We start from the raw sequence: 27,081 nt of genomic DNA on the forward strand, positions 1-27,081 counted from the left end.
TTCGATGGGATTTTAAGATTTTGTATTAGTCCTTTTTTTCCTCACTGCATTTGCTAATGGAATTTGGAGATTCTACATGGCCCCATATTTTCTGCTCCATTGAAAAATGGCTTTTGTAATCAGTGTAATTTAAGGGTGGCCAATGGGTAGTAGGATATTTTTTAAAAGCCTTCCCTTCCATGTTTACACATAAGAAGACAACTCACACAATGGCAACCCAGACTTACTGCAAGCAGCGATGACTGCATTCAACAGCAAAAGCGCTGCTGAGACTCAGCAATCTAGACTTCAAAGTTCATCATCTGCATATGGACTTCAGCTGTTTTATCCCTGACCCTAAAAATAAAGCCTTTTGAAAAGGAATTTGAAGAATTGGGAAGGCTTTTTATCTTTCTATCTCAGTCCAGCCCAGTGTTTTATAGCACCCCATGTGCTAACTCAGCCATACTAGTATTGGAACAAGCTAAGGATTAAGAAATCAGGTTGGAGGCAATCTGTAGCACTATGCAGTATTTATCACCAGGCAGCTTCTATCAAATGTGCCAGTGCAAAAAGAGCCAGTGCATCTATTATAGCAAACAACTCCTGAAAGAGAGATCGGAGCAGGGCAGGAACTGAAACATTGCCAATATCTTAAATAGCTCATAGCGATACACAGTGCTCTTGTACCAACAGAAAAATAAGCCATATTGGTGGTTAGGTAAAAACAGTGGCATTCAGAACTAAGACAGCAATGGGGGCAAGTGCTAAGGCAAAGTGGTCCCATGATCCTTTGGTAAAGACCAAAAGCACCTGTTATAGAAGGTCTTGTCATTTAGTGGAGAATGCCTACAGCCATCCAGGGACAAGGTTAGTGAGGTCTGTTAATAAATTCCCTGGAAAACCACCCTGAGATCAGTCAACTTTGGGGGTATCCAGCATGCTTGCCCCCAGAAAGTTTCAGAAGCAATAATATAAATTCAAGAATATTTGATTTTTAACATGCAGTTCCCAGAACATTAGCAATTCACCTGTGAGCAAGACAACTCTACCAAGTAATCCTCTCAGTTCCACCTCCTGGGAACTTTCCTGTGACCCTGGGACAGGGTCAGATTGGAGCCCAAGCAGTGGATGGTACTGAATGTCCTGCAGGCTCAATGGGATACGAGCCAGAGACAGATTTCATTAAATTTAGGAAAGCAAGGCAGCGTGACCTTTCTTACACATTCATGTTTAGAAATAAGATTCAGACCTGCTATGAAAGAAACCAAACAATGGAATGTCACTGATATCTTTATGGGCTCCCTTGGCCTTGCATTTTTATAGGACTTTCACATTTTCAAAATGATCCTAGCAAATTCTCCGCATGACTATAGGTGAGAGAATTTGCCTAAATTTACCAAGCTAGACAGAAGAAGAACTATGGCTGGCCTGAGAACATACCATCCTCTAAGGTGAACAATTTTTAAAAGACACACCCACTCAAGTATTATCGAGAGAATTGCCAATTCCAGATTGAAATGTGTATCTTCTAACATATGGGAGATCATGGCCCTCTCTGCTTTTCTTCTTCAATGATTTTCAAAATGTTCTCTGAGTTGCCACTGACATTCTACTAGTTGCCTTGAGGGGAGCTTAGTGGGGGATCTAGAGCTCAGCTGTCCCTCTCCATCCATGCTATATGAGTCACAGCTCTACCTATCTAAATTGGGTTCTGAATAGAGTGTGTAGTATATGTGGTTTCACTTGAAGAAGAGTTCTGCTGCTCAAACAGGAGTGACTAACCACTTTTAGAGACTGTTACCAAAAAAAAAAAAAAAAATTAAGTTTCTTCCAAACACTCTCATTTCTGGCTGCCCAAAGAATGATAAATCAAGTCACTAAACAATCATTTCTGAGCCTGCCAAGCAAGTGTGTTCACACTAAATGACATTAACACTTTCAGCTTAACTTGTTTTATTTTTACTTGCTTTTATATTCAGATTTCCATTCCAGTTTCATATCCAAATGTCAAACAGTAATAAAGATTTCATCTAAAATGAAATATTGTTTGTTTGAAAATCCATAAGATGCTTTGACAGCAGGAGAGTAGGGCTTATACCAATTTAGTGAGAATCTAATGTGTTATATACATTTATCTCTAGAGTGTACATGAGCTTTGAAAAGATGAGAATCCCATCTGCCTGTCGAACAGAGATTAGGGGAGATAGATTTAAATGCTGGTTTTCATCATTCTCGTATAATAAGCAAGAATAAGCAACTGGAAACATCTAAGGTGCTTTCAACATTACATCGAGGTTGAAGGCTCTCTCTGTTCTAGCCACACTGCACCCTGTTTTCACCATGTCATGAAACAAATTTGCTAAAATACAGTTACCTTCCTATAAGTCTAGTGTTTTTGTTTTGTTTTGTTTTAATTGTTTGCCAATAACATTAGGCTATTTTGCAAGGTCTCATCCATGCACAAAGTGGAGAAGAGAGTCCTCAAAAACTCAGTTTAGAAAAGCTTGAGCTTCCTGATTTTCTCAAAATAAAAAAAGTCCAAAATGAAAAGAAAGCAAGCTGTTTAAACTTCAGCACTAGCTGAGAGCCTGAACAGCGCACCAGAAAGCGGCAACCTTCGTGGACACACTGGTCTCAGGCTCCCTGGGAAGACGCCATCCCCAGTCTGCTAGCCTCAAAGTCCTCTCGGAGTCACATGGCTCCATTGCTTTCTCATTTGTCCTCTGACCTGAGAAATGGGCCCATCAAACCCCTAAGTTCCCAAGCTGTAGAACTCAGCGTGCCTGATTCTCCTGCCCCCTCTCACCATCCCTCCATTCAACCAATCACCACGTCCTGTTCCACTCCTTGTCTAAATGCCCCCCAAATTATTTTACACTCCCTCCCTCCCTCACCCCCAGACCACTGCCTTCGTTCAAGCTTTGTCGTGTATTAAATGGACCACTGGGTCAGCCCCCAATTGGCCTTCCTACTCCTCATCTCCACTTCCTCCAATCCACGCTCCATGCCCGTAAGTGTGACCTTTCTAATCGCAGTTCTCATCAGGCCAGTGTTTATAATCTTTTCCTGGCTTCCTGTTGCCTTCAGGATAAAATGGAAAGTCCTTAATGCTGCACACAAAATGGTCTCATCCTTGCCTATCTTTCTGGTCTCATGTTCCGTGACTCCCACAGCCAGACAGCCTCTGAGCTTCGTGACTATGCTCACTTTTCACATCTCTGAACGTGCTCACTCTCTCTCATGGGGAAGACTTCTGCTCTGTCCACTTGGCAGGCTTTTACTCATCCTCCAAAACTTGCTTCGAGGGCTACCTTCCCTATGAAGTCCCTTCACAGCCTAGTATACTGATGTGAACACTAGTTCCAATACACTGGAAGTGTTTGCTGATACGTCTGTCTTCCCGCTACTTCGTGATTCTCTGCAGGTCAGGGACTACGATGTCATCAGTGCATGCTGCACAGTGCCTGGCATAAAACCATACCCCAATTGATGTTGATGTATTAATGGCAGACATTTTCACTAGATGGGGAGACAGGAGTCCAGGCTCCTTTGCTCAATGGTGCAGTATTCAACTCAACCTCATTAAGGCCCAGAATCTTTAAGAATAAAACTACAGTAATAAATGGATCTGAGTTTCTTTTCAGCTTCACAATAAAATCTTACAATTTTATTATCTCTAGGATTATGGTGATGGCCCTTCCTTTTGTCAAGAAGAACCTCTAAAGTTGTGAATACCAGAACACAAGTCTGCTAGTACCATCTGTGGCCTCTGGGTTCCTTATATGTGGAGTCACCTGACCATTCCACACTGGTAAAGATGGGACCATTCAATGAGTGAATGAGTGAACAAGCAAGCAAATACAATCACTTTATTTATACTCTCCAATTCGATTAAGAAATTTAAATCTTGTCATTGTACCTGTGTTTCTAAAGCCTTTTTAAAAATCAAAGTAGACTACTGTCATTGTACCTCTGTTTCTAAAGCCTTTTTAAAAATCAAAGTAGACTATTTAATGGCTAAAGTCATTGTTAATCACACACACACACACACACACACACACTCTGATGGAAACAGAGCAGCAATCATATAGCAATCCTGGGATCAATCTGCAGAATTCTTACTTTGACGATAGGAAAGGATTAGTTTCAAAAGACTAAAAAGTCAATGACACCTTAATTTTACAGTTTCCATTTTACTGATTTGAGAAAAACATGTCATTGGCATCATGTTTTTAGTGCTTAATCTTGCACAGTAGATGACACAGGGCCGCTCGAAGAGATCCTAGTGGCCACTTTCAAAGTCAAATGTCTAATGGGAGAGTGGTGTCGTAGCAGAGGGAAAATTAACATTCATTAGTCAGCTCTAGAGGAAATATCTTGAAGCATAATGAAATAACACACATACGAGCATCAGACTTTCTGTGATAGCTTTAAAATGTGCACCCACCCATTTCCAACGGGTTGTTTGTGCCTTAGATAAAAAGGAGAGCATGACAGCAAGGAAGTTGTGGAGGCACTTGATACACTTTTTTCCCAGGCAGACCAATTAGTAATTGTAGCCTTTAAAAGGATCATTTTGTAACTTTCTGTCAAGGGAAGTACTGCCAAACTTAGCAGGAAAAACAAAAGACGGCATTTGATTTGCCTCTGCTGTGACAGCCTTCCTTTTCCTCTGAAAAAGACACTGTTCTCCCCACACTACGGCCCGAAAGCTGGGTCGGATGCTCCTCTCTTCCACGCGGAATCCAGAGTGTCCGGCGTGGCTGTCACTGAAGAAATCCACTCCAGGCCCCAGCAGCTGGCAGACAGCAATAGATTACCGATGTGTTCATAGGCACCCTTTTTAGCTGTAAAAAAAAATAAATGCCACCTCACGCTGGCTTACGGCAAAAGAGGATCGGCGACTCAAAGCCATGCAGAACCTGCCTGCTCATCTCTCAGCTCTGCTTTCCCCCATCAGCTTCAGTCTCCGGCAGCATCTCCCGTGTCGTGAGTCAGACACCCGCCTACAGCGGCGCCAGGTTTACACACTTGCAGCTGAACAACCCATCAACAGCCTGAATCTTCCCTTTCATGTCAGCTCCAGACAGAGGTCCCGGCAAGGCTGTCCCTGTTCAGTCTGGGTCACATGACTGCCACTGAACTCGCCACTGTAGCCAGAGAGATCCAGTGGCCTGGCTGCCAGGCCGGCCTCAGCCGGGGGCTCCTGGAGTGGGGCGGGGGAGCTGGGAATGGGAAGGGTAATTCTCCGGCCGGAAGGATGGACGGGCGCCGAGAAGGTGAAAATAACCAATGTTGACCACAAAATTGAGTTGCGCTTCTTCCCCTAAAATATGAACCTGTTTTCTATACAAAAGGAAAAAAAGGCAAAAGCAAGGCAGGGCGCACATGGCTCTTTTCGATAAGCACACACCCCTGGGCTAGCCCAGCCGTCTTCACCATTTCACTTTGGAGCCTCTCTTCTTACAGCCCTCCACACCTTCTTGTAAAATGTTTTACAAAGACAAAATATTACTGGTCATCTCCAGCTGTACCACCCGCAGGCACTTCAAGCTGAACTTGTCCACACCTGACCTCACTGTATTTCCACCTGAAACTCCTGCTCCTACGGTCGCTAGCAGGTGCCACTGCCATCGCCATCCTCCCAGTGACCTCGAAATAACTAATCCCTACCTCTGCCTGCCCTCATCATCTCCCACCTTCAGTGCCACCCATCCCACAGTATTCACCAGATCCTGCCAGTTCTGCCTCCTCAGTGTGGTGCTCTTCAAAGACGTCCCTTCTGCTCTACCTGCAGTCCACGGTCAGGGCGCTCACCGCCTCTCACTGGAGCCCTGCAGCGACGCTAAGAGGCTTCTCAGCCCTGCGCTTGCGTCCCCACGGCCCTCCCAGGTCCCCCTGTCCCCAGCAGCTGCCGGAGGGATCCCTGTCGATTCTGACACGTCACTCCCAGCTCCACACGCTTGCGGGGCTCCCCCTCATCCGCCACTGCCATTTCCAATGAAATCTTACCTGGGAGCCAATGTACTTGTCCCCAAGGGCTACTGTAACAAAGTCCCACAAATGTGGCAGCTTAAAACAGCAAAAATGTATCCCCTCAGAGTTCTGAAGGCCAGAAATCCAAAATCAAATTGTTCCAGGGTTGGCTCTTCTGGAGGGTCTGAGAGAAAATCTGTCCCATGCCTTCTCCCAGCTTCCGGTGGCTGCAGCGAGCCTCAGGGTCCTTGGCTTGCAGACACACCTTGTTCTCTGCTCCCGTCTCCACACTGCCTTCTCCCCACTGTCCTCCCCTCAGGTCTGTATGTCTGCAGTCTCCCTCTCCTTTCCCTTATAGGGACACTAGTCACTGGATTTAGGATCCAGTCAACCCACCCAGTTAATCCAAGATGATCTCATCCTGACATCTTTAATTTAATTGCACCTGCAAATGCTCTGTTTCCAAATAAGGTAACATTCATAGGCACGAGGCATTAGAATTTGGGCATATATTTTGGGAGGACACAATTCAACTGCCAACACCCAATGTGTGCAATAATGGTTATGTGAGAAAACCCAACCCTTGTAAGTCTTGATTCCATGACTTTCGTGACTTGGGCCCCATCCTCCCTTGGTTCCAGCCACCCCCATTGGCTGTCACTGGTTCCATCCACGCTTTGAGCTCCAGCCATAGCCATGGCTGTTGCCTGCCTCTGTGTCCTCGCCTGTGCTGGACCTCTACCTAGCACGCGTCCCCAGCCCTGCTGCCACGTCACCAGACTGTGACCATCCTGGTACTAAGAAATCAAGGCAGAGGTCTCACTGGTAGTTACAAGTAAAACTTAGCGCCACAGCTTTAATTGGCTTTTCCAATGTTTCAGAAAAAATTTAAACAATTGCCAACCTTTGAAAAATCAAGATATTCATACAAAAATCGGTTTCCCAGCTTGTCTTTGGCAGTATGTGGCTGGAGCCGAGGGCCTGCCCACCTCGGCCCTTCACATACTCTCCAATTCACCCCCGGTTCCCCTCCAGGCCTGCAGCCTCATCTCCACGGCACTCGGCCCTGCAGGTTCAAGTTCACCCCCTGCCTTAAGGCTTAGCTCCCAAGCTGAGCTGTCTTCTCACCAGGGAACCCTCAGCTCATCCTGTCGCTCCACCTCCCCATCTGCCCTGATCCTGCCACCTCACACACACGCATGCAGTCTCACCTGCGGCTGGCACTCTTTCCTGCTCTCTCCCTACCTCTCTTTTTCATGATATATTACACATCCTTAACAACAATCAATCCATAAACCACAGCATTAGGGCCAAAGCACACCACTGCCTGCGCCCAAACGCCCAAACACCTGTTCACTCTGCTCCCATAAACTTTACCATCTTTATGCTGACTTTCCGTTTCCAGGCTGTCGTGGCTAGTTATTTCACCCTGGTGTTACCAGTACTCAAGTGACGTGGAGGTTGGAAAAGATGGTGGGACTTGTCCTACTCCAAATAGCCATCTAACAATCCGCGCATTCCTCACTTTCTCCCTAAATTACAGAAAAAGTTTGAAACTAGCAGCCACCCACCCAGGCAGATTTTAATTGAAAGGATAAATTGCTTCAGTTACTCCTCTGCCTTCCTTGCAAACCTGCTGTCTGGAAGCCAACGGGCCCCCAAACTCTCTCCAGGACTTTCACCAAACATGCTCCTGAGCCCCCTTCCTGAAGGAACCGCACTTACACCCACAAGACTCCTACATCTGTCCTTTGCTTTAAAACGGCCAAGTTGGATCACACACAGCAAGGCTAAAATGCCATGATGAAGCCGTTTGTTCTGCCCAGCTTCGGAGCTTGCCCTCGTGCGCAATAGGTCAGATTTCTCAGAATGCCATTCACTTTTGCAGAAATGAGCCTCACACATTCACAGAACCACTCAAACTTCCTGTCCCCCCTCAGCTGGGCTTCATAGCCAAGCAGACGAGAGGGGATTGCTGGGAAGCCACCTCCTGGCCGGACTGCACATCCGCAAAGTGCCTCTGAGGAGGAAGTTGGTGTTCGCTGTGAGGTGGTTCCCCTTCAAAACAATGTGCCAGAAAATAAGACTAAGCACATGATTTCAGTGCTTTACTGTTGTGCCTCTATTTGTTAAAGCACTGCGTTGTGCTTTTTGCACCTGTAGTGCACTCTATAATCCCCGGAAGGTGTCACTTAAGTGTATCTTTATTTTCATAATTGGACATATGGTTTGCAGTTTTGCGACAATTGAAACAAGTTGGAGATGTAATAAAGTAATTTGAGAAGAGGCCAGTCTTTGAAGCCTGTACTTTTAAGGGCTTTGAATTAGAAAAAAACATTTAATTATTTACTGTGGCTAAAAGGACCATTACATTTGCTTGTAAATCAGTCATAATTTGAGAAACGGTAGTTTCTCTAGAGCCTCAGAAAATGGCCCAGTGGCCACCAGCATATTTTCCATTTGGGCTCAATAATAAAACAGTATTCAGTAAATGAAAGACATTGGATTTGTTTGGATTTCTTTTTGAACTTTTTTATATAAAACACTTCTGTTCCATTAGGATAATCCTATTTGACTTGCTTCCCTCAGTCAAAGAAAAGGAAAAAACTATTATGAGAGAGCCAGGAACAAAGGATTTGCCACCCTGGGTCGGGCTTTTGATCCTCACATGGTCCTAACAGGCCTCCTCCGGCAGCAGCCAATAACTTCCGGCTTCAAAGGAGGGGAAACAGGCTTAAAACGAATGCTCCTCCCAACGACGCCATGAGGTTTGGGCTGGCAGATTGCTCTCCTGACCCCTGTGTGCAACCCCTCTCTGCCCTCCGTGATGGATACAATTACCACTGTTTTACCCACAGAGAAACCCCCACCACTATTTTATGGCCAGTGAATCCGCCTGCCCGTGTCTAACACAGTCATGGTGTTGAACTCCACCGTGTCACACCACGCTTGTGTTAAGATAATCAAAGGATGTGAGGCACTGAGCCCCTTTTGTTCTTTTTAAAAACACCAGAAGAGAAACCAGTGGTTTCTCAAACAATTCACCATAGCAAGATTTTAATAAATGAGTGTTTTTGCTGAGGTAGCAATTGTTCTACACAGGGGGGAAAAAAAGATAAAAATTTGATGCTGTCCTGGACCTACACAAACAAGAAACAGCATTAATAATTTTGGAAATTTTCTAGTTCAGCAACTTCATCAACTCTCAATTAACCTCGGAAGGCAGGCCATTCCCGCTGCCAGATTAGCTTGAGAACTCTCCAGGACCCTGTATGTCTTTACAGCAGGCCATTTCCACATTTATCTATCTATTTCTTCTTTCCCTTTCACACCCTTGTTCTCTCCTCTGCCTCCTCCACCTTCCATTCCTTCTACATTCTTCTTCATCTACCACAGCTCAGTAGTGATTGTGGGCAGAAGCCACCACCACCACTGCGGTCCCAGCGGGAACTAAGAGAGCTTACTTGGGAATCGGACTAAGACACACAATCCCCACAAAACTGGAAAAGCCATCAATGCCTCGCCATTCCCACACCATCCCTTTTCTCTTTCATGAGTCCTCTTTCTTTTGAAAGAAAACAAAATATGTAATCCCAAAATATGCTTTCTTTGACTTATTTAGAGATGACTGTTCAGAACACCTGCAAACAGAAATAGCCCAGCAAAGCTGTCTTTCCGGGGGGAGATTTGCATCCATAGAGAACCTGCGTTGGTGCAGCCAGGCCTTCCCTTGTCTGCATCTAGGAAACATTACATGAGAGTCTGACACCTTTAAAGGTCTGAAAGAAACATTCACCATCTATTCCCTCTGAGGGCTGCTACCTGTGAGGTTTCGTCTACACAACAAGACCACCTTCGCCAGCCAGGCCTCCTCTTCCACCCCTCCCATAACCTGTGTTGCCGTGATCCAAGCTCCCTTTCTTTCTGTAACCTGAAGGTGCCATATAAGCTTCTGCACCCCATTGCAAGGTTAGGGGTATTCACTGTGATTCTCCCTCATATGCACATTCATAAATTTATATGCCTTTTCTCCAATTCATCTGCCTTTTGTGAACTGAGTCTTCAGCAAACCTTCAGAGGGCAAAAGGTAGGTTTTCCCTTGGTCCCTACACTTTCTACCCACTTTCTCCCTGTCTTTGAAGCCCTCTCCTGAACTTGTGCTTGTACCATTCTCTCTTCATTGACTACTTTCCCCGAATCTATTTATTATACTAACCTACTCTTCATTTCAAATACACCTTAATTCCTTCTCATTTTCCAAGCATTCTGTGACCAAAAGAACGGGTCATGAACTTTCTTGCCTTGAATGCACAGAGCACTCACAGTCCAGAGCAAGAATTTTATTCATGCAACAGAGCTTGTTTGAGCACCTACTACATCCTTCACATAATGCTAAGCTCTGCACTGTATAATAGTTTTTAAAATGAATAAAATTTACTTTAGCAAGGAAGAAAAGATGACACATGACACAAATATCTGTATGACAACGTAGAATATGATGAGTGTCATGGAGGATACATAAACTAGTTTTATAATTCAAAAGAAAGAGACAGATGACTTCTCTCCAGGAAGATTTTTCAAGGGTTTGCTTGCTGTGCCAGCTAGAAGGTATGCCAGTCTCTGACACATTAGTATTTTAGCCCTGGAGTCATCCCTCTCACCCTTTACCATTTGTTGCCTTTCATCATTCACTTGCATTTTCAGATGCTTCTGTCTTGCCACCATAACTGGATTATGCACTCAAAGTGGGCTGAAATCTTGCCTTATATTTATGCAGCTCCTTCACTGCCTCTTACCTAACAGTTATACAGTCAATATTTGTTTTTTACCCAGCAAACCCTTATTTAACCCTTACCAGTTTCCAGGCTCTGTGGTGGACACAGGATAGCTACAAAAATGAATATAACCATAAATCCAGTCCCTACCTAAGTGAAGCACACAGTCTAGTACTTGAGACATTTCTACAATATGGTGTAGGTCACACCAACACACAGGCACCTTGAGAGCCAAAACGATGACAGCCAACTTCTGCAGAGAGGCACCTGGGCAGGAAGCATTCCACTATGGAGATGAAGAAAGAGCAGAGCTTCATAGGTGGGTGGCAATTTACCAGACGGACCAGGAGAGAAGGTGAGTTCCTGACGCATGAAGACATTGTACAAAGGCCTGAGAAACCAAGGGAATAGGAAGCAGAAGTTGAGGTGAGAGAGGTCTTTATTTGCCACACTCATGTCTTACCCTAGCGCCTCTCATAGTCTCATACAATGCAGAATTAACTCAACCACTATTCTTATTTTTATGCTAAATGTTGTACTTGTAACATCGTATCATAAATTGTAAACCAAAGCAAAACAAAAATTCTGCTTTTGGGCTGTGGTTGTCCCTTACTTTATTCTAATAGTATCTTCTGGACCTGTAGCCTCCTTAAGTAAACAACTTAGCCCATCCTAGGGGTCACGACTTCTCCAGATTGTTAAGGAGGGATCAATTTTAACACGTAGCCCATTTCTTATTAGCTACAATATGATCCCTTCCTAAAAAAGCATTCCAAGCAAGATTCCTTTAGAGAAACCACGTAAATTAACACCAGCACTCGAAATTGTGGGTAGATTAAGAAGTCTTTTTGGTAACAGTTCTAGGCAATGGCCACTTCCATGTGGCTTCTCTGAGATTTACCAGGATTCCCAGAAGGAAGCAAGCAGCCCCAAGAAATTTAAACTCCATGGTTGGACTTCACCATCACTGGCTACCCCCTCCCCACCTCCATCCTTTCCTGAAAATCAAAAGTAACTTTCTCATCCCAAAATCTTCTGTGGATTCCTGTCTTATGAAATATAAAAATTTATATTACTGAAAAAGTAGGCATTTCATTTAAAATCCCTATCTCTGTCTTAATAAATGCATTATTCCTGAGATAAATACTACCTTTTCTGAACGTGATTTTATGGATCAGAACTTATTTTTTCCCAAAAGCTATATGACAAGTTTAAAATTTAAGTAGGCCAGGTTTCAGATGAAGAGGAGGGGATTTGAGTCTAAATGGTTACGGAGAAAGCTATTAAAGGACAATTCCAAAGGTAGCTACTCAGTGGACAGTTCTATATTTTTATTGGGTACAAATTGGACATGGGAAAGCATTTAATTGACAAATTGAGGGACAAATGAATGTGAATTTTATGTTCAACTAATAAGCTTTTGTAATAAGCTTACAAAACAAGTTATGTGGAAGTTCACTTAAAGAGAAGATGGAAATTTATTTCAAAGAACTCTCCAAGGGACTCAAGGGATATTGGTGACCACACTGAAAAGTGGAACATCCAGGCAGCATGTGGCAGGGCAGGGCTGGAGTCAGATGCTCATACCATGGATTTCTGTTGGTCACTTTTTCGTGACCCCACTGTCCAAGTTCCTATGTAAAGAAGAGATTAGCCCGGAGCAGCAAAGACTGTTTTCCATTAACTGTCCCCTTCATGCCGGGGATGCCCATGCCCTAAGACAGAAGCCTCCCCCTTCTCTCCTTTTCCAAGTTCTGTGCCAGGCTCGGGGCCACAGGACAGAATCCATTGACAGCACTCAGGCTACAGTTTCTAGCAAAATCTGACTCCTCCCTATACCACGTGTCTTCTAAGGAAATCAGTGTGTCACTAAGACCCACAAAAGTCCCTGCTACTCATCACGTCTGCTCTTCCCTGAGCAGCCCCTCACGCTTCTCACTCCACTTCCCAGCCTGTCCCACCCGCACAGCCCTCCTTCCCACCTTCTTTCCCTGCGCCAACCCCCAAGCAGATCTTCCCTGCCACCAGCTGTGCTGGGAAAGGCCTGGGCTGCTGGAAGGCAGAGTGAGACCAGCACTCCTGCCCTGCTAGAGAGCGGGACACTGGGGAGGGAAGCAGAGGGGCTGAGGGGCAGGAGCTGAGGCCTCTGGGGCCAGTAGGGTGCCCTTGTGGCATGCCAGCCCCCAAGTCCTTTGCTCTTTCAAAGTCAGAGAAAAATGAAAATGAGACCATTTTTATTGTCCCTATTTACTTCATCAGTAGGGAAGAGAAAAGCGGGACCGGCTTTGCCAACATGCCGAGGGCAGCCAGCAGACTGAGTTCTCCACGGCTTTGACCTCCCAGAAACTGCACAGCCATAATGTCGGCAGCTCTGCCACCCATACAGGGGTCCCTGGGGCCGTCTCAGGGGAGAGTTTGGCCGCCACACTGGGAACAACAGGACGGCCGTGCTTGCTTTATTGGGTTTTTCTGCTGGGAACGAGTTATTGAAGCACAGCGAGGACACCTTCCTTGGCTCTCACCATCCGCCATATGAGGGTGATTTGTTGGGAAAGAGACATCTCAGGGCCTGTCTTTAGGGCCCTGTGGTCCCATCCCTTCCCCCAAATTTAGGTGAGAGCCTCATTCAGAAGAAGGGGCTTTGGCCTAGGATTGTAACCGATCGTGTCCCTCAACGCCGCCTCCTCCTGTTCCTCACAACTCAGTCGGTGTCACCACCAACATCCCTGTCGCTCACTCCAGGGAACCCGAACTGTCCCCACGACCAGCACCTCCCATTTAATCTACCAAAAATCCTCTCAAACCTGGCTCCTCACGTCACTTGACACTGCCCAGCTCTCTTTTTCCTGTCTCAGCCATCTCCAGTCCACTCTCCGCAAGCTCAGAGAGACACACTTTGCAAAGGTGAAGGGGATCATGTCACCGCTCCCCACATTAAAAGCCATCAAGGTCTTCTCACCGGTGGCCATTAGGGTACAGTCTAAACTCCCAGTTCTGGCCAGCCAGGCTCCTCATGGTCCAGCTCTCACCAGTCTTTCCAGCCTCGTCTCCTTGTCTTTTGTGTTCTGTCCCTCCCCACCTCAGCACCCCCCACACGCAGACGCATGCACACTCCCTGCGTCAACCACACCGAATGTTCACTCTTTGAATGAGCCGCACTTTTGCCCTCACTTTGCTGTTCCCTGTTTGCAGAGTGCTCTTCCTCCCACTCATTCATCAGTACGTCCCTTGCAAGTCAGCTTCTCTGGGAAGCCTTCCCTGAGCAACCAACTTTGGGGGTGAATCCTAAATGCCTCCCCCGCTGAGCGTCGTTGCCTACTGCCCTGTGTGAAGACCCACTTCCAGCAGACGCAGGGCCAGGACAAGGTTACGGATGGATATCCCTGGACTGTGCTCTCCCTCCCCTTTCTTCCATTCTCAGCTTGGCCACGTGCTGAGAGCTGCCGCACGTCCCTGTGGACATGGCAGCCACACAGCCAAGCTCTGCCCACAGCTGCTTTCTCAGACCGCTGTCTGTGGGCCTGGCAAAGCTTACAGGGTCCGTGGTGTCTACTCCAGGGAACTACATCTGGAAAGAGGATAATCCATGCCTGGGAAGCTGCTGGGACTGTTGAGGCAGGAATTCCCATCCCGAACACCTTGAGAAGGGTGGGGCCAGTGTGCTTTGGGTGGAAATTGCCCCACTGGCTCCAAGACTTCTCGTCCGTGGCTAGAGTGGGGCCTCCTATAGCCCCACTGTGGGGGCCAGCTTGCCTGGATCAAGGGGACAGTGCTGCCTGTCTGTCTCTCTTTACATGAACTTAAGTCCCAGAAGAAGATGCACCATGTCCAACTTGATGAGTAACCGCTGGGTGACCATGTGTTACCCAGTCCTTGGCAAAGCATATGATAGCTTTGCAATAAATATTGTCCAAATCAATTAAATGCATCATAGAATTTTTGAAAAACGAAGCAGGTATTCCATGAGGATTAATAAAGATATGTTCCATTCACCAAATCTTTACTTGATCCCTTATGAGTGAGGCATTGGTGGGGGATTCAAAGATGAACCAACTGTAGCCCCTATACTTCCCTGGTTACAGCTTAATAGATGTGACCATATGTATCTAAAACAATGTGACTATAATCAACAATAAGTTAGGGTATACCTTAAGATAGCTAAAAGAGTAGAATTGGAATGTTCCTAACAAAAAGAAATCATAAATGCCTGAGATGATGAATACCCTAATTACCCTGACTTGATTAATTCACATTGTATGCCTGTATCAAAATATCACATGCACCCCATAAAGATAGACTATCATACTATTATGCACCCATCATAATCAAGAATAAACATTTTTTTTTAGAAAACTATAGTGCCAGAAAACCAGTGAGCTCGTGGTGAAATAAGATTATGGACGTTCATTTCTGAAAAGAAAACATGTAAATAAAGATGCTGATCAATAGAGAGTTCATGTATCTTTAGAGTTGTTCGAGAAGTTTGGTGCAAGATTTAATTGTTATGGCTGAGCCGCAAGTAAGATTTTATACATTTAGATGCATTTCATTTTCGTAGCACCTCCCATTTGCATATTTATCCGGTGAGTAACTGTGAAACATAAATGACTTTTTTTCCTTGTCCTTTTTGTCCTCAGCATAATAATCTCCCTGAATAATTCTAGCTTCCTGGGCAAGTGCTGTTCTGTGAACTGTTACTGTGCAGCTGAGGTACCGTGCAGGGACAGAGTGGCAGCTGACTGTGCGTTGTGTGCTGGCACATGCTCACCACTATTCTTTGTACGGAACATTTAATTGACTCAAACCACAAAACAGAAGAGATATGTATTTGCTGGCAACTGCTTACAAAAGGACGATATATTTGTTACCAGATGATCATAACTGCACTGCTCAAAAACGGGAAGATTTCACCATTACATATTTTTGTTATTTTTAAAAGCCTCTGGTAAACACGGCCCCTGGCCTTGTGCTCCTCGCTAGCTAGCTCCATTTGACTGCCATTGTTCATCTTCATTAGGAACTTCACCTATAATTGAGCCCATTCAAGAGAAAGCTTGGTGGGTGTTCTAGCACAACATGTAGTTGCTTTCATACTTTGAATCAGAGATTGTATCCTGTTGGTTTTGCTCATTCCTAAGTTGTCTCTTTGACTTAGCTACTTGAATAACTTGTTATATTTGGATCCCTCCTGAACAGAACCCAGGTACCCAAGGTAGAATATTATTTGGCAGTATCTTAAGACTTTAATGGTCTGCATTTATTCTCCTCCATTTCAGTTTTTCAGGTTATATCTTAACATTTCAAAGACCTTCCAAGTAACTTAGATGTACCATGACTTATCATATTACCTGAAATAGATGGCTCACTCACTGAGGCTTGGAAACTTTTTGCTCTACAGAGACTCAAAGAATGGATGTTAGGCTCTTTCAAGATGCACAAAAGAGACGTGCTCAGGTTACTTCCAAAAGGTCATGGGATTTGTTGTACATGTTTATTAACCAGAATTCTTTTTATCCTTTCTTCATTACGGTAGAGGCTCCCCTACCAACCTCACTCCCCTGCCTCTCTCTCCCTCGTTCAAGCAGCTAGGCTCGTGGCTTTCACTGAATGGAGGGTCGCTGCAGCAAAAAGCAAAGAAAAAAGGAGTCTCTGACTGGGTAGGGTCTCAAAGTTCTAGCACCTGCGAGCAAAAGCCAAGACTTAGAATATATTAAAAAAAAAAAACAAACCAAGAAGAGGAATAACCCACTGCCCTTTCCCTCATGTATACAACAAGATTACCTTGGGCTTCCCAAGGGTGGGGGAAGGAAGGGTATTGAGAGAAGGAACCAAAAAGGGACATGCAGAGACCTGCAGAGAAGAGGAGCTTGCAATGTCTGTGGGGCAGCAGTGACACCAGGGGCCCTGGGCTGCCTGGCCTCTCCTCCTTCAGTCTCCCCTGTGTCACCAGCAGCCTGCAGCCTCTGTAGACTGTCTGTTTTGTGCCCCTGAGCAATGCAGCTCCCTGCTCCAGAGAGCTGTGCCACCTCTCCTTCCCACACCCCCCACAAAGGTCTTGCTGTTGCCAGGCAGCAGGCACACATCTTCAAGGACCCTCTGGGAGAACAATGCCAATCCAGCTCAAGACTCTGTCAGTCTCCATAACCTTCTCCCAGTTTTAATAACCCTGAATACCCACAAACCCTCAAAGAAGGATAGGGGCGTGGAGACCCTGTGGGGAATGGGTGGTAAGGAAGTACGGTTCCTGTCCTTGTACATGGACGCCCCTGGGCTCCAGATGCCCCAAGCCCCACCCCCTGTTCATCCTCAGCCCCTGAGCCGGGCAATGGCCACACACACTGTTGAATAAGGATTCACAGGAAAGCCAGGAAGTCAGGAAATCATCCCACTTAAGCCAGGAAATCATCCTCACAGAGACCAGAATATCAGTCAATACATAGTGCCATCAAGACCAGCCAGCAAGCCACTTTGTCCCCTCAGCAGCCAACTTCTGCTGCTGCCCACTCGGTGCTCCATGGGAGTGGGTGGGGCAGCTCCTCTCCCCGTGGCTGGGGCTCTGACTGGTCTCCTGCTACCAACTAACTCTGAATGTCTGCAGTCTGAGCCACTCAAGCGACGGGGCTGGTTGTAGAGTGGCTGGGCTGACCTCTCAGGCCACATTCTTCTTAGGTCCCAGGTCAGCCTGCGAGTCAGCTGCCACTGGAGAGGACACCAGTCACTGGCAGGTCCAACACAGAAGGACTGTGCCATGGCAGTAATCCCGAGACTGCACATAAAAGGGTGAGGAAGTTGGCAGGTGCTTTATATGCCAGGCCAGGAAATTATGTTGAGATTGAAAGGCTGTCTGCATTTTCAGTTCCTGGGATCCAAATTCCAGGGGTGAAGTCACCTACCCAATGTCACACAACTCATTAGTGGCTGAGTTGGAACAAGAACCTAATTCTATTGTTGTAGATTTAAAAATATATAATTTAACTCGAGGGGCGTACATAGCACATTTCAAGTCTACCAAAACTCCAACACCTTTTTTCCTGGTGTGTCCAGATAGAGCAGTGGCAGCGCTGACCGTGCAGCGGCATAACACCTGTGGAAGAGACCACTTGGATTTCAAATGCGATCGAGAAAGCACCGAGGAGCAAAGGCTGACTGTCCTGGACCAGAAGGCTTGTGAGTCACCGTAAGCGCAGTCGGCAGCATCTCTCTCCACGGTGTAGGAAGGAGCCGCAGCTGGTCTGTGAGCCTGAAATCACTAGTGTCTGTGCCCGTGTGCATTTGCGGCATGTGCTGACTGCTGGAGGCCCTTGGACTTTGCAAAGTGCTTCTCATGTCTTCTGTACGGTGCTGTCTTGAGTTGCCTTTCCTGTGCTGGTGAAAGATTGGTAACATTCATGCCCAAGGATATGAACTTAAACTTTTCAAGATGTTTCACATGAGCTTCTGTGATGACTCCACGTGCACATACCCCAGAGCCTTGCGTTCTGCATAATTACATGCTAAAAATAATGGGTCTTGGAGGGAAAGTAATGTTGGGGAAATTGGGACAAAACCTATGGAACTTTGCCACTCAAGCCCTAACAAAAACGATAACAACTCTCACAAGTATACAGGCACAGTTAACTTTCCACTGGCATTAGCACCCAGCATCACAATCAATTGATCATTTATAGTCTTAAACCTGAAGCTCCTGCCTCCTCCTTCGTAGTGAAATAAGTTCTTGAAGGCATGAGCTTCTCATAGCAGTGTCATCAAAAGTGAAAAACAGATCTTTTGTTTTAATACAGAAGGAAATATCTTTTTAGCATCTTCATCTGCACTCTCAGCTTCCTCAGATAGCTGAACACATTGAAAAATGTAAGTTCTTGAAGCCACTAAACCAATCTTGGTGTCAAAAATAGAGCAAGAGTAGAATGGATTCATCCTTTTGCGCTTTCTGTCAGGATATACATTGAGTCTCAAATGAAAACCTGAGCTGAAATTCTCTGAAGCTAGCAATCAGAGATGCAGGTAAAATCCAGAAAAAGGAATAAACATACCTGAGGCTTTGATCTCATTAAAATAAAGAAAGGTAAGCACTTTGAGCTACTAAAATAAAATAAAGAAAGGCAGAAGACGAGGAGGAGGTGGGGGAGGAGATGGGATCATCTGGGCTCTAACAGTCACAGGAACGCCGATGGCAAAGAGGTGAGATGAGGACTCTCACGAAGGGGTAGTGTTCTCACCATGCATTCAAACTTATTTAGTGCTGTTCCTTGTCCTTGTTCCTTGTAAAAATCACTGCCTATGCCCCATGGTACACAACCCACTATGGGAATTACTGCTCTAGTCCGACCCATCGGGCACACTTAGGTCAGCACCGTGTGAGAAACATTCCCCCAGGTGCTGTCTCAGCACCAAGGAGAGCTCCAAGCCAATTGCAGTGTTAGCGGGTCTGCACTTTCGCCTTTGAGCAACTACAGGAAATCTGGTCCGCCCGACTCCTTCACCCAGCTTTCGGGGTGTGTGTGTGTGTGTGTGTGTGTGTGCGCGCTCCGGAAGGACTGCAGTTTCACACTGTGGTGTTGCTCCTCTCCAGGATCATACAGGCCCAGCCCCACCTCACTTCATTGGAACCCTGTTCCAGGCTAGGGTACAAAAGCATAAGAATTAAATTTACAGGAACAATGAAAGTATCGTGTCTAACTGGAAATGGGAGTGATGGTGACCCTGTGTGTGTGTAAAATCAATCCTCCACTCAGGAAAGCCATTTTGTGGGGATAAAGCCATTCCTCCTTCAGGAAAAAAATTTGAAATTGAGATGTTATTAATTATACACCAAGTAGGTTTTATCTCAGTTGAAAACACGAGCAATTGAAATTATAATACAAACACACCCACGTTGGCCTTCTATGTTACTTACTTGCTCCGATCTCTTTCCACATAAGACTTGTTTTTTTCCTCTCTCCCCCGACCAAAAAAAAAAAAAAAAGAGAACTTGAAAATAAAATAAGGGCATAAGAGAAAATGAGCTATGATTTAGATTACCTTTTTATGTTCTTTTATTTCAAAAGAATAATCTGGAACAGGAATACTCTTGAGAGGTAAAACAGATGGCCCTCTAAGAGGCCGGCACAATGTGTGAGCGTTATTGATTTTCTTCCCAAGTCATTTCAGCGATACAATCTTGAGCTGAGTGACCATCGATAGTAAATGATTTCCAGCCAGACACTCAATCGTCAGACCTGCTTCTCTCAAAGGTGTAGCACTTGTGGTGAAAACACATACATGGATTTTGAAGCAGCAGTAGTGTGTGAGAGAAGATGTAAACTTCAGAGGATTTTTACTTATTATAAGAAGCCCTAGTGTGACATCTGCTCTAGAATGTTCATAGCAGCACAATTCACAGTTGCAAAGATGTGGAAACAACCCAAGTGCCCATCAATACATGAGTGGACTAAGAAAATATGGTATAAGTATGCCATGGAGTTCTACTCAGCCACAAAAAACCATGGTGATCTAGCACCTCTTGTATTATCCTGGATAGAGCTGGAGCCCATTCTACTAAGTGAAGTATCACAAGAATGGAAAAACAAGCACCACATGTACTCACCAACAAAACTGATCAACACATATTTTTACATATAGTGGTAACATTCATCAGGTGTTGGGCCATTGGGAGGGGGGAGGAGGGGGTGGGTAAATTCACAACTAATGTGTGCGGTGCGCCCCGTCTGGGGGATGGACACGCTTGAAGCTCTGACTTGGTTGGGGCAAAGGTGATATATGTAACCGAAACATTTGCACCCCCGTAATATGCTGAAGTTTTTAAAAAGCAGTTAAAAAAATTTTTTTAAAAATTGAAGGGAAAAAAATAAGCCGCATAACTGGAATTACAAAGAAGAGAGTGAAAAGGAAGCCACAGCTCCTGCTAGCCTTTTTTTTTTTAATGTTTTTATTCAAGGCTTGAAAAATTACATTAAGTAACAAGATCCATAGCTTACTGACTTAAAGCCAAAAAGGGACAATATTTAATACCCAGAATTCAGATTTCTCTTATCAAAGAACACATAATGAGGCAAAATGGTGATGTCTCGAGTAGCAGCACTGCACCCTAAAATATCCTCGACGCCGTGATGAACAGACAAGAGGATCCAGGGAACATTTTCTCCAATCTCTGGCAAGCCCCGCCCCTGCCACACTCCAACCCAAACCATATTCAAGTCAAAGTCCTTGGAGAATTCAACACCAATTGTTCTCTTGAATTCTATAAAATGCTGAGAATTTCACGACAAAATTCAAGTTTTAACGCAGCTGTTGGAAACCCAATAACAACAGCCCAAACCTTCAGGTTGAATTTATAATTTCCCAACCGCCATACATAGTCTCCCTCTGGGGTCTCTTTCCCTCTGTTTCTTAGTCCCTTCCACACCCTCCCCAGTACCTTCATCCTTAAGGACAAGATGATGCTGGCCAAGCTTATGTAAGTCCTTAGAAAATCAGAATGCCAGTGAGCTATGCTGCATCTACTAATAAAAAGAACACTAAACTGAGATAAAAAAAATGGAGGCACTTTAGGAACATAACCTAAGGTTCTAGGAGGTTCTCTCAAGATCTTCTGTGAAAAGAGTAGCATTTAAATGCTTAATCAAAGCAGCAGAAATTTAGCAGGGGGGAGAAAAGAACTCGACGGGTTGCACCTCCAGTGTTATTTTCCCTGAAAGCCCCGCAGTGCTAAGCTTTGTCACCTGCATAAATAGCATTTCCACGGGTTCGTGGGCTCACAAATGTGGCCAACCAGGTGGCCAGGTTTTATCTTTGTTTACTGAAAGGCAAGTCTGCTCACCAAGTAGATATTCATTAAATTTGCCGGTTCCAAACAACTCATCATCTGATATCCAGCTGATCAATTTAAATTACCACTAACTTCACTGTAATTGCATCTCTAATTATAATGACGCTGAAAGACTTTGAAAATTATCTTGGCTTCTTTAATACTTACTATAGCTTTAGCTTCCCAAAGCCCAATGGTGAGAATCTGTCTCCCAACAAAAGGCCTATGGAAAATAAAGGAAAAAGAGAAGCAAAAAAAAATAGGATAAATTTTCTAAACCCAAGGATTGGTTTTGTTTGGAAAGTCAGTTTCTCTCTTATCTGAAACACAGAGGAGCCAAAAACCAAGCAGGCCGATTCGCTGTAAACTGAAGGTGGTCCCGGGATTGACAAAGGCGCTTGGCGGGAGTGATGGAGGACGCAGAGGGGCGCTGAGGGCGCAATCGATAGATTACCTCCTGCTCCCATTTGCGGTAATTGTCATATAATAGCTTGTTTAAGACTTCTCTCCAGCCTTAATTGCAGACTGGTTCTCACCTTTGAACTATAATCCCCTAGTTTTAATTGTAAACAATAAATTGTCTTTCAAATGCTTTCACTTTCCTTTGCCTCCATCCTCTCAAAGTTGAATTTGCTTCCGCCTGACACCTAGCAGAGGGAGAGTGGTGAAGAGTCAGAGAAGCTAGTGCGACCTTGGAAGTCACCTCCGAGCTGAACTTCAGAGAATGAGAAGCCCAGGGCAGGAGGACCGAGCACCCTTGGCATCAACAAACAGCAGCCATCTCCCCCACCCTAGTGGCCAGTCCCCCCAGTCTCCTCTGACCTAACTTTGTCTCCACCCGCATCTCCTCCTACAGGAAGGCCCCCAGGGAATGCAATGTTGGCCATTTAAACAAGTTTCCCAGAGTTTGTGCCAGGTATTTCTTTTCAATTGCTTAAGGGCCTCAAGAAATAAACGTTACACCACCGAGGTCCTTCAACTTGTTCTAATATGAATCAGGAGCAGCTCTCCCCCTCACTGGGTAGCATCCGTGTTTCTTCCTTTGTACATCCTTCAGAGCCATCAGCCACTCCAGCAGCGGCTCCTGCTCACAGGAGATGTGGGGAAATGATAATGTTTTATGTGAGTAATTAATCCTGCGGCAGGTGTGGAGTTTCCACGACTACGACCATTAGCATCCTGACAGGCTTCTGAACACGGATTCCAGCGAGGGGCAGGAGTGATTTTCATATGCTGATACTGTTACTCATAGACAAGGAACATTCAGGCCTTAAGTTTTATATAAGTGCTATTATTTGCGAAGGCTTTATTTTCAAAGAAGACTAGTGTTGAGGGTTTTATATTCTTAATGCTGCTGTTGAATAAACAGTGTCCAATTAACACATCGGCTGGAAGTACGCCATTCCTGGGCTCTATTTCTTCCTGTAATGCTCAACATTTATAAAGTGAATCAAATAAGTCACAGTGAAACTACTGGTCATTTGGGGAAGAGAAAACAGTTCTGTGGTGGATTATTTTTCTAGCAATGTAGCTTTTGGTCTTGGAAATTGCAAAAATGACAAAGAGAGCTACAAAAGGAAACACAGGAAAAAAATACTGGCTGTGTTTAATAATTTTAAAAATTGCCTACAAATGCAAAGCTGGTGTATGCACCATGCTTGCCTTGCCTTGTGGCTGCTGTGCAGTTTTGTCATAGGGTGAGCTTGTAATCTTACGTTAGCTATTTATCTAGAACTGACACCGTCTACAGTCTGAAACTTGCTTTAGTATTTCTCCCTGGTTTAGGTAAGGTAATAATCCCCAGATAGACACAGTACCTTCTGTCTACCTTTCTTCCTGTCACATTTGCTCCTTAAATATGTTTTAGTATAATAATAAATTGCTATCCACACTAAACGTGCTTCATCATAATTTTGCTTCATGCTGAATTCGTATAATGGTCCCAGTCATTGACAGGCAGTCTGTAAAACCAACAGCAACCACAGTGTTGCTGCGGGAACTAACTCAAGGTCAAACCCTCAGTGTTAGGAAGGATAAAATACTGCCTCTCGGAGAATATGGTTTCTTACTGTTTTGGGTTTAACTTGATAAAAGAAAAGGCCTGCAAGACTCTTTGTAACATAGTGGTAGTGTTGTTGTTTTTAAATGAATATTTTAATCAACAAATTGGGAAACCATTTGCCTGAGGATTGGATTCCAGCATGGCCAGCAATCTCCTGTCAGTCATTGTCATTCAGCCTTCATGTTGGGCCAGCACCTGCAAACCAGAGTTTTATTGGAAACTTCTCTTCAGCCCAGTGTACCACGCCAAAGACAGGGGTTTGTTTGTTTACTTTGTTTAGGCAACGATGTTTTTATGTTCCATAACAAAATGATCTTTTAGAAATATCCCACAAGCCCATCATTTACATAGACTGCAACAACAATGCTTCAGGCACAACACAAACAATAGTCCTGCTGTCCCCAAAGAAGCAGGTAAGGGACTGTACCTCTCAGGGGAAGGTGTACTTTTTTGTGGTTACCTAGAACACCTTCCTTCCTTTTATCCCTATTTCCTTTGCCTGTTGGTCCAAGGAAAGGGTGCTAACATTTGATGAGTCTATACTATGTCCCAAGCACACTCTAGGCTTACTTAATCCTCAAAACAACTTCTGAGACAGGAATCACTTGCTGCATTTCAGATGAGCCACAGCAAGGATAATTAGATTGTTTCAGGCTCAGAGATTCAAATCCAGTTTTGTTTGGCTCCAAACTCTACTTTCATTATTTCCTCTTCTCATCTTCCCAACACCAAACATAGACCCTGGAAATGAGTCTTGAGACTACGGTCTGATAGAATTATCCCACCTTAGAGAAAGCCAACATTTAGTTAACAATTTAGATGTTTATTCCTTATATTATCAAAGGACTTTTTCACCTTACAGGGTATTTGCTAAAGAGTCCATTTAAATTGAAACCTTCACTGGTATGACCAAAATTTCAAAACTATAGCCAACTTAAAAGTTTGTGAAGTATCACAAGAATGGAAAAACAAGCACCACGTGTACTCACCATCAAACTGGCATTAACTGATCAACACTGATATGCACATGGTAGTAACACTGATTGGGTGTCAGGCAGGTGGGAGGGGGGAGGAGGGGATGGGTATGGTCACACCTAATGGGTGCGGTGCGAACCGTCTGGGGGATGGGCACGCTTGAAGCTCTGACTCCAGTGGGGCAAAGGCAAAATACGTAACCTAAACATTTGTACCCTTGTAATATGCTGAAAAAAAATAAAATAAAGAATAAATTTTAAAAACTTTGGATTTTTTTTCACTTCTGTTTTTAATGATTCTTCTCTCAAACAAAATGAGATGTCAATGTAATGAGATACTAGCATGCTTTCCCCCTAAACAAGTGGAAATCTGATTAAATGTGTCAGTTGTACCTACAAGCAGACCTCAAAGACTGAGCTATTGCCATGTGCTATAGAACTAAAAGGAAATAGACGCCTGACTAATGGTGAATTGAAATTACATTAGACCCTAAACACAGTTAATTCATGTCTTTAAAAATTCTTCCCTTTCATTGGTCTCATGTGGATTCTTCAGGCTTCTGTGAGACCCACAATCCCCTTCCTCTGCGAGTCTGTAAAAGGCAGGCATCATCGTTTCTCGGTGTCATAGCTTTGGAAAATGTAGTCATGATCCCAAGATGATGTTTTTAAATCCTTACAACCATCTTCTCTACAGCAAACACATTCCCTAGTGTGTGGCTTCACGAATTCAGCAAGTGATTACTTTGTGCTCCCAATGTCTTGGGCAATGTGCTCAGAAACAGCCCTAAACAAAGCTGACGAGGCACTTACCCTTGTAGAGCTTACATTCTATGTCAGCACATTTCTCCCAGTGAAGGGTAAGACAGAACGTGGTTTGGGCTTTGTAGGTCACATAACCTCTAACACAACTGCTCGATTTTGTCATTGTAGCACAAGAGCAGCCACGGTAATAAGTAAATTAATCAGCTAGCAGTGCACCAATAAAAGCCTGTTTGTAAAACAAGCAGTGGGCCCCGGACCTGGCCTGTGGGCCGTAATTCCCTAATCCCTGTTCTGTGAGATTCCACAGAACATTCCACCATGTTGCTACTGGTCTTGCCTTTTAATATATGTATTGTTCACATAAACCTAATATTATTTTAAATTAAACTTTTTATTTTGATATAATTATAGATTCACATGAAATTGTAAGAAATAATATAGAGAAATTCTGTGCGCCTTTCCCCCGGTAGTAATATCTTCGAGAGCTGCAGCATGATATCACAGCCAAAATATTGACATTGATACAGTCAGGATACGAAATGTGTCCGTCACCACAAGAATCCCTCATGTTGCCTTTTTATAGCTACACCCGCTACCCTCCCTCTCCCTGTCCCCTCCTTAACCCCTGGCAACCACTAATCTCTATTTCTATAATTCTATTTCTGTCATTTCCTCCTTACCTCCGTAGCTTTAAAGGGTTTGAAGACAGTTTTCCTAACATTGCTGTTAACACAGCACGGAGAGTCACATCTCACTCTGCAGTTAGATTCTAAAGTTGGTCGATAAGTTAAAACTTGATCTCACATAATCAAACTTATCTTTAACAATTCTTAGAAAGGCATGACTTTTAGATACGCATACCGACTCACTCGAAACACAGGAAAGCCAGCACGTCCCCCGGTGGTAGACCAGGCGGCTTCGCGTCTGTTGGGCACCTAAAGAAGTCATTTACTCGTATCCAGATTACGTACCTCTAATCACTAGAATTGCACTCAGAACTTCAAGAAAAGACTAGTGTGTGAACTGAGGCTACCGAAAAGACAACAGCTGCAGCTTCCTCTCTCAAGGGCCTTATGCCTTAAGTCCCCCACCCCCGCCACCTGTGAGGCACCCAGCCACAGAGCTCCACGACCCGGCCGCTCGGCCTCAGCAGTGGAAACATTGTCTTCCAGGAAACTTAGGGAAGCTGCACAGCAGGTAAGCAGAGCGCTTCCCCCACCCCCACCTGCAGAAAACCTGTCTTCCATGAAACCGGTCCCTGGTGCCAAAAACGTTGGGGACGGCAGCCCTACGTGATTGCCCATTGAGTGGACTATCCCTCTCTGTCCCTAAGAGTCTCCTTTTCGTGGTTTTTGCATATAATGCAGCCAGGCACGCTGACCCACACCTGTAATCCCAGCACTTTGAGAGGCTGAGGTGGGAGGATCGCTTAAGGCCAAGAGTTTGAGACGAGCGTGAACAAGGGCGAGACCCCCGTCTCTACAAAAAGTAGAAAACTCAGCTGGGTGTGGTGGTGGCTGCCTTGTAGTCCCAGCTACTCAGGAGGCCGAGGCAGGAGGATCACCCAGAAGTTGGAGGTTGCAGTGAGCTACGATGATGTCATTGCAGTCTAGCCCAGGTGACAAAGCCAGACACTGCTCAAAAAAAAAAAAAAAAAGGCATATAATATGTGGTATTAAATATATCAATCCTTTGGTTATCACTGGAGTTTTTGCAACACAATTCACTGTCTTAGTAGAG

The sequence above is a fragment of the Eulemur rufifrons genome, chromosome 17 (genome assembly GCF_041146395.1).
Source record: "Eulemur rufifrons isolate Redbay chromosome 17, OSU_ERuf_1, whole genome shotgun sequence".
Taxonomy (NCBI): domain Eukaryota; kingdom Metazoa; phylum Chordata; class Mammalia; order Primates; family Lemuridae; genus Eulemur; species Eulemur rufifrons.